Consider the following 8,452-nt stretch of genomic DNA (forward strand, 5'->3'; position numbering starts at 1 on the left):
AGATAAGATATGAATGCTCACGTATCAATATTGTGATTCAATATTGCAGGAAAGTACGTAGACGCAACGAAAATGATAAATGTTAGGTTGACCTCACGAGCAATACCCTCGATCAATACCCATAACCTTCATAGCTATAACCCATAATTTCCTTAGCTCTATCCCATTTGAAAACTTATTTTGAAATCGTCTGAATATAACTCCGTCGTAGTATTTTAGGTATACTAATAATATCTTGAAATAATACTAAGTAAATATATATATATATATATATATAAATATATATATATATATATATATATATATATATATATATATATATATATATATATATATATATATATATATATATATATATGTAATTCGATTGAGAGAGTTTAGAGAAATATATTTTCAAGTTTCTATGAAATAATGAAACCTATTGAATTCTATTTATAGTAGATTTTTGAATTATTAAAGTGAATTATTAAAGTATGAATTATTAAAGTGAATTATTAAAGTATGAATTATTAAAGTGAATTATTAAAGTATGAATTATTAAAGTGAATTATTAAAGTATGAATTATTAAAGTGAATTATTAAAGTATGAATTATTAAAGTGAATTATTAAAGTATGAATTATTAAAGTATGAAATATTAAAGTGAATTATTAAAGTATAAATTATTAAAGTGAATTTTTAAAGTATGAATTATTAAAGTTAAAGTAAAGTAAAAGTAAAGTAAAGGTAAAGTTAAAGTATAGTAAAAGTATAAAACTATGTACGTATAATACGCGTATAAAAATAAATATAATATTAATTTAAATTGTTATATATATATATATATATATATATATATATATATATATATATTTAATAAAATATAAATATCGTTATCTTTATCATACTGGTTAAGTAATGAGTTGTCAAAAAAAAATAGATTTCTTAAATCACAGTGGACCTCATAACATAGGCCCGTAATCATATCATAATGTATCTGATAATTCAATCATTTGATATTATCTCTTAATTCTGTTGATAAATATATCGAAACAAATATATTTATGTAAAGTATCATATATCTAATACTTTGTTAATGTTTTCAGTTAATATTATATATTATATATACATATCTATATACACATAATTGTTCGTGAATCGTCGAACACGGTCAAAGGGTAATTGATTACATGAATGTAGTTCCAAACTTTTTGAGATTCAACATTACAAATTCTGCTTATCGTATCAGAAACATATAAAGGTTAAGTTTAAATTTGGTAGAAAATTTCTGGGTCGTCACACCAACATTTTCGTTGACGTTTAAAGCATGTTTATTCTCAGGTGATTATTAAGAGCTTCCGCTGTTACATGCTAATTTATGGACAAGAGTTGGAGTCAGCATGCTTGTATAATATTGTTTAAAAACTTTATTCGAAGATTTAAATTGATGTGTAATATTATTGTAAACCATTATGTAATAATCGTGTGAAAGCGCTATATTTTAGATTATCATTATTTGATAATCGTCGTAATATTTTTAAACCTTTATCGATAAAATAAAGGTTATGGTTTTTTTTAAAATTGAATGCAGTCTTTGAAAAACGTCTCATATAGAGGTCAAAACCTCGTAACGAAATCAATTAATATGGAACGTTTATAATCGATATGAACGGGACATTTCACGACTGCCCAAAACGTGATTCAGCCTACACATGTGAACCCACTACCCCAACCCATATCTGCACCACCGCTGTACCAACACCACTGGATGGTTACTATACAATGAAACCCACTTATTGCTAAGACTGCCGCTCTGTTTCAGTTTGAATCAAGACTAAACATCGATTTATTTGCTACTATTGTACATTTCTGATTTACAGGTCACCTGAAACTCGAACACCACAAATCCTCATCATCTTATTTGATTACTATCATCAAACCCACCAAGAACATCATAAATTATTGCTCTTATTCGAATAAATAGGTATACAGAAGATAAAGAGGGATTTAAGAAATTAAGAGAATATCATTGAATCGATTACTTACTTGAATCAATTGATGATAATTAGATCGATGATGATCATTTGTGAAATGTCCCGTTCTTATTGATTAAAAACGTTCCATATTAATTGATTTCGTTACGAGGTTTTGACCTCTATATGAGACGTTTTTCAAAGACTGCATTCATTTTTAAAACAAACCATAACCTTTATTTCATAAATAAAGGTTTAAAAAGCTTTACGTAGATTATCAAATAATGATAATCTAAAATATCCTGTTTACACACGACCATTACATAATGGTTTACAATACAAATATGTTACATCGAAATCAGTTTCTTGAATGCAGTTTTTACACAATATCATACAAACATGGACTCCAAATCTTGTCCTTATTTTAGTATGCAACAGCGGAAGCTCTTAGAATTCACCTGAGAATAAACATGCTTTAAACGTCAACAAAAATGTTGGTGAGTTATAGGTTTAACCTATATATATCAAATTATAACAATAGACCACAAGATTTCATATTTCAATACACATCCCATACATAGAGATAAAAATCAATCATATGGTGAACACCTGGTAACCGACATTAACAAGATGCATATATAAGAATATCCCCATCATTCTGGGATCCTCCATCGGACATGATATAAATTTCGAAGTAAAGCATCCGGTACTTTGAATGGGGTTGTTGGGCCCGATAGATCTATCTTTAGGATTCGCGTCAATTAGGGTGTCTGTTCCCTAATTCTTAGATTACCAGACTTAATAAAAAGGGGCATATTCAATTTCAATAATTCAACCATAGAATGTAGTTTCACGTACTTGTGTCTATTTTGTAAATCATTTATAAAACCTGCATGTATTCTCATCCCAAAAATATTAGATTTTAAAAGTGGGACTATAACTCACTTTCACAGATTTTTACTTCGTCGGAAAGTAAGACTTGGCCATTGGTTGATTCACGAACTTATAACAATATATACATATATATCAAAGTATGTTCAAAATATATTTACAACACTTTTAATATATTTTGATGTTTTAAGTTTATTAAGTCAGCTGTCCTCGTTAGTAACCTACAACTAGTTGTCCACAGTTAGATGTATAGAAATAAATCAATAAATATTATCTTGAATCAATCCACGACCCAGTGTATACTTATCTCAGTATTGATCACAACTCAAACTATATATATTTTGGAATCAACCTCAACCCTGTATAGCTAACTCCAACATTCACATAAAGAGTGTCTATGGTTGCTCCGAAATATATATAGATGTGTCGACATGATAGGTCAAAACATTGTATACGTGTCTATGGTATCTCAAGATTACATAATATACAATACAAGTTGATTAAGTTATGGTTGGAATAGATTTGTTACCAATTTTCACGTAGCTAAAATGAGAAAAATTATCCAATCTTGTTTTACCCATAACTTCTTCATTTTAAATCCGTTTTGAGTGAATCAAATTGCTATGGTTTCATATTGAACTCTATTTTATGAATCTAAACAGAAAAATTATAGGTTTATAGTCAGAAAAATAAGTTACAAGTCGTTTTTGTAAAGGTAGTCATTTCAGTCGAAAGAACGACGTCTAGATGACCATTTTAGAAAACATACTTCCACTTTGAGTTTAACCATAATTTTTGGATATAGTTTCATGTTCATAATAAAAATCATTTTCCCAGAATAACAACTTTTAAATCAAAGTTTATCATAGTTTTTAATTAACTAACCCAAAACAGCACGCGGTGTTACTACGACGGCATAAATCCGGTTTTACGGTGTTTTTCGTGTTTCCAGGTTTTAAATCATTAAGTTAGCATATCATATAGATATTGAACATGTGTTTAGTTGATTTTAAAAGTTAATTTAGAAGGATTAACTTTTATTTGCGAACAAGTTTAGAATTAACTACACTATGTTCTAGTGATTACAAGTTTAAACCTTCGAATAAGATATCTTTATATGTATGAATCGAATGATGTTATGAACATCATTACTACCTCAAGTTCCTTGGATAAACCTACTGAAAATGAGAAAAATAGATCTAGCTTCAAAGGATCCTTGGATGGCTTGAAAGTTCTTGAAGCAGAATCATGACACGAAAACAATTTCAAGTAAGATTTCCACTCGAAATAAGATTGTTATAGTTATAGAAATTGAATTAAAGTTTGAATATGATTATTACCTTGTATTAGAAATATAACCTACTGTAAGTAACAAAGGTTTCTTGATCTTGGATGATTACTTGGAATGGATTTAGAAAACTTGGAAGTAAACTTGCAATCTTGGAAGTATTCTTGATTTTATGAAACTAGAACTTTTGGAATTTATGAAGAACACTTAGAACTTGAAGATAGAACTTGAGAGAGATCAATTAGATGAAGAAAATTGAAGAATGAAAGTGTTTTTAGGTGTTTTTGGTCGTTGGTGTATGGATTAGATATAAAGGATATGTAATTTTGTTTTCATGTAAATAAGTCATGAATGATTACTCATATTTTTATAATTTTTTGAGATATTTCATGCTAGTTGCCAAATGATGGTTCCCACATGTGTTAGGTGACTCACATAGGCTGCTAAGATCTGATAATTGGAGTGTATATACCAATAGTACATACATCTAAAAGCTGTGTATTGTACGAGTACGAATACGGGTGCATACGAGTAGAATTGTTGATGAAACTGAATGAGGATGTAATTGTAAGCATTTTTGTTAAGTAGAAGTATTTTGATAAGTGTCTTGAAGTCTTTCAAAAGTGTATGAATTCATATTAAAACACTACATGTATATACATTTTAACTGAGTCGTTAAGTCATCGTTAGTCGTTACATGTAAATGTTGTTTTGAAACCTTTAGGTTAACGATCTTGTTGAATGTTGTTAACCCATTGTTTATTATAACAAATGAGATGTTAAATTATTATATTATCATGATATTATGATATATAATATATCTTAGTATGATATATATACAGTTAAATGTCGTTACAACGATAATCGTTACATATATGTCTCGTTTCGAAATCATTTAGTTAGTAGTCTTATTTTTACATATGTATTTCATTGTTAATACACTTAATAATATATTTAGTTATCATTTAACATAATTAACCAAGTGTATCAATATCTTAATATGATTCATATGTACCTAGTAAGACGTTGTTATAACGATAATCGTTATATATATCGTTTTCGAGTTTCTTAAATTAATAGTCTCATTTTTATGTATATAACTCATTGTTAACCTAATGAGATACATACTTATAATAAAATCATGTTAACTATATATATAACCATATATATGTCATCGTATAGTTTTTACAAGTATTAACGTTCGTGAATCACCGGTCAACATGGGTGGTCAATTGTCTATATGAAACCTATTTCAATTAATCAAGTCTTAACAAGTTTGATTGCTTAACATGTTGGAAACACTTAATCATGTAAATAACAATTTCATTTAATATATATATAAACATGGAAAAGTTCGGGTCACTACAGTACCTACCCGTTAAATAAATTTCGTCCCGAAATTTTAAGCAGTTGGAGGTGTTGACGTATCTTCTGGAAATAAATGCGGGTATTTCTTCTTCATCTGATCTTCACGCTCCAAGGTGAACTCGGGTCCTCTACGAGCATTCCATCGAACCTTAACAATTGGTATCTGGTTTTGTTTAAGTCTCTTAACCTCACGATCCATTATTTCGACGGGTTCTTCAATGAATTGAAGTTTTTCATTGATATGGATTTCGTCCAATGAAATAGTGAGATCTTCTTTAGCAAAACATTTCTTCAAATTTGAGACGTGGAAAGTGTTATGTACAGCCGCGAGTTGTTGAGGTAGCTCTAGTTGGTAAGCTACTAGTCCGACACGATCTATAATCTTGAATGGTCCAATGTACCTTGGATTTAGTTTCCCCCGTTTACCAAATCGAACAACGCCTTTCCAAGGTGAAACCTTAAGCATGACCATCTCTCCAATTTCAAATTCTATATCTTTTCTTTTAATGTCAGCGTAGCTCTTTTGTCGACTTTGGGCAGTTTTCAACCGTTGTTGAATTTGGATGATCTTCTCGGTAGTTTCTTGTATTATCTCCGGACTCGTAATCTGTCTATCCCCCACTTCACTCCAACAAATCGGAGACTTGCACTTTCTACCATAAAGTGCTTCAAACGGCGCCATCTCAATGCTTGAATGGTAGCTATTGTTGTAGGAAAATTCTACTAACGGTAGATGTCGATCCCAACTATTTCCGTAATCAATAACACATGCTCGTAGCATGTCTTCAAGCATTTGTATCGTCCTTTCGCTCTGCCCATCAGTTTGTAGATGATAGGCAGTACTCATGTCTAGACGAGTTCCCAATGCTTGCTGTAATGTCTGCCAGAATCTAAAAATAAATCTGCCATCCCTATCAGAGATAATAGAGATTAGTATTCCATGTCTGGAGACGACTTCCTTCAAATACAGTCGTGCTAACTTCTCCATCTTGTCATCTTCTCTTATTGGCAGGAAGTGTGCTGACTTGGTGAGACAATCAACTATTACCCAAATAGTATCATAACCACTTGCAGTCCTTGGCAATTTAGTAATGAAATCCAAGGTAATGTTTTCCCATTTCTATTCCGGGATTTCAGGTTGTTGTAGTAGACCTGATGGTTTCTGATGTTCAGCTTTGACCTTAGAACACATCAAACATTCTCCTACATATTTAGCAATATCGGCTTTCGTACCTGGCTACAAAAAATGTTTCTTAAGATCCTTGTACATCTTCCCCGTTCCAGGATGTATTGAATATCTTGTTTTATGAGCTTCTCTAAGTACCATTTCTCTCATATCTCCAAATTTTGGTACCCAAATTCTTTCAGCCCTATACCGGGTTCCGTCTTCCCGAATATTAAGATGCTTCTCCGATCCTTTGGGTATTTCATCCTTTAAATTTCCCTCTTTTAAAACTCCTTGTTGCGCCTCCTTTATTTGAATAGTAAGGTTAGTGTGAATCATTATATTCATAGATTTTACTCGAATGGGTTCTCTGTCCTTTCTGCTCAAGGCGTCGGCTACCACATTTGCCTTCCCCGGGTGGTAACGAATCTCAAAGTCGTAATCATTCAACAATTCAATCCACCTACGCTGCCTCATATTCAGTTGTTTCTGATTTAATATGTGTTGAAGACTTTTGTGGTCGATATATATAATACTTTTGACCCCATATAAGTAGTGCCTCCAAGTCTTTAATGCAAAAACAACCGCGCCTAATTCCAAATCATGCGTCGTATAATTTTGCTCGTGAATCTTCAATTGTCTATACGCATAAGCAATCACCTTCGTCCGTTGCATTAATACACAACCGAGACATTGCTTTGATGCGTCACAATAAATCACAAAATCATCATTCCCTTCAGGCAATGACAATATAGGTGCCGTAGTTAGCTTTTTCTTCAATAATTGAAACGCCTTCTCTTGTTCTGAAATGTCCCGTTCTTATTGATTAAAAACGTTCCATATTAATTGATTTCGTTGCGAGGTTTTGACCTCTATATGAGACGTTTTTCAAAGACTGCATTCATTTTTAAACAAACCATAACCTTTATTTCATCAATAAAGGTTTAAAAAGCTTTACGTAGATTATCAAATAATGATAATCTAAAATATCCTGTTTACACACGACCATTACATAATGGTTTACAATACAAATATGTTACAACAAAATAAGTTTCTTGAATGCAGTTTTTACACAATATCATACAAGCATGGACTCCAAATCTTGTCCTTATTTAAGTATGCGACAGCGGAAGCTCTTAATAATCACCTGAGAATAAACATGCTTAAAACGTCAACAAAAATGTTGGTGAGTTATAGGTTTAACCTATATATATCAAATCGTAACAATAGACCACAAGATTTCATATTTCAATACACATCCCATACATAGAGATAAAAATCATTCATATGGTGAACACCTGGTAACCGACAATAACAAGATGCATATATAAGAATATCCCCATCATTCCGGGACACCCTTCGGATATGATATAAATTTCGAAGTACTAAAGCATCCGGTACTTTGGATGGGGTTTGTTAGGCCCAATAGATCTATCTTTAGGATTCGCGTCAATTAGGGTGTCTGTTCCCTAATTCTTAGATTACCAGACTTAATAAAAAGGGGCATATTCGATTTCGATAATTCAACCATAGAATGTAGTTTCACGTACTTGTGTCTATTTTGTAAATCATTTATAAAACCTGCATGTATTCTCATCCCAAAAATATTAGATTTTAAAAGTGGGACTATAACTCACTTTCACAGATTTTTACTTCGTCGGGAAGTAAGACTTGGCCACTGGTTGATTCACGAACCTATAACAATATATACATATATATCAAAGTATGTTCAAAATATATTTACAACACTTTTAATATATTTTGATGTTTTAAGTTTATTAAGTCAGCT

The sequence above is a fragment of the Rutidosis leptorrhynchoides genome, chromosome 11 (genome assembly GCF_046630445.1).
Source record: "Rutidosis leptorrhynchoides isolate AG116_Rl617_1_P2 chromosome 11, CSIRO_AGI_Rlap_v1, whole genome shotgun sequence".
NCBI classification, from domain to species: domain Eukaryota; kingdom Viridiplantae; phylum Streptophyta; class Magnoliopsida; order Asterales; family Asteraceae; genus Rutidosis; species Rutidosis leptorrhynchoides.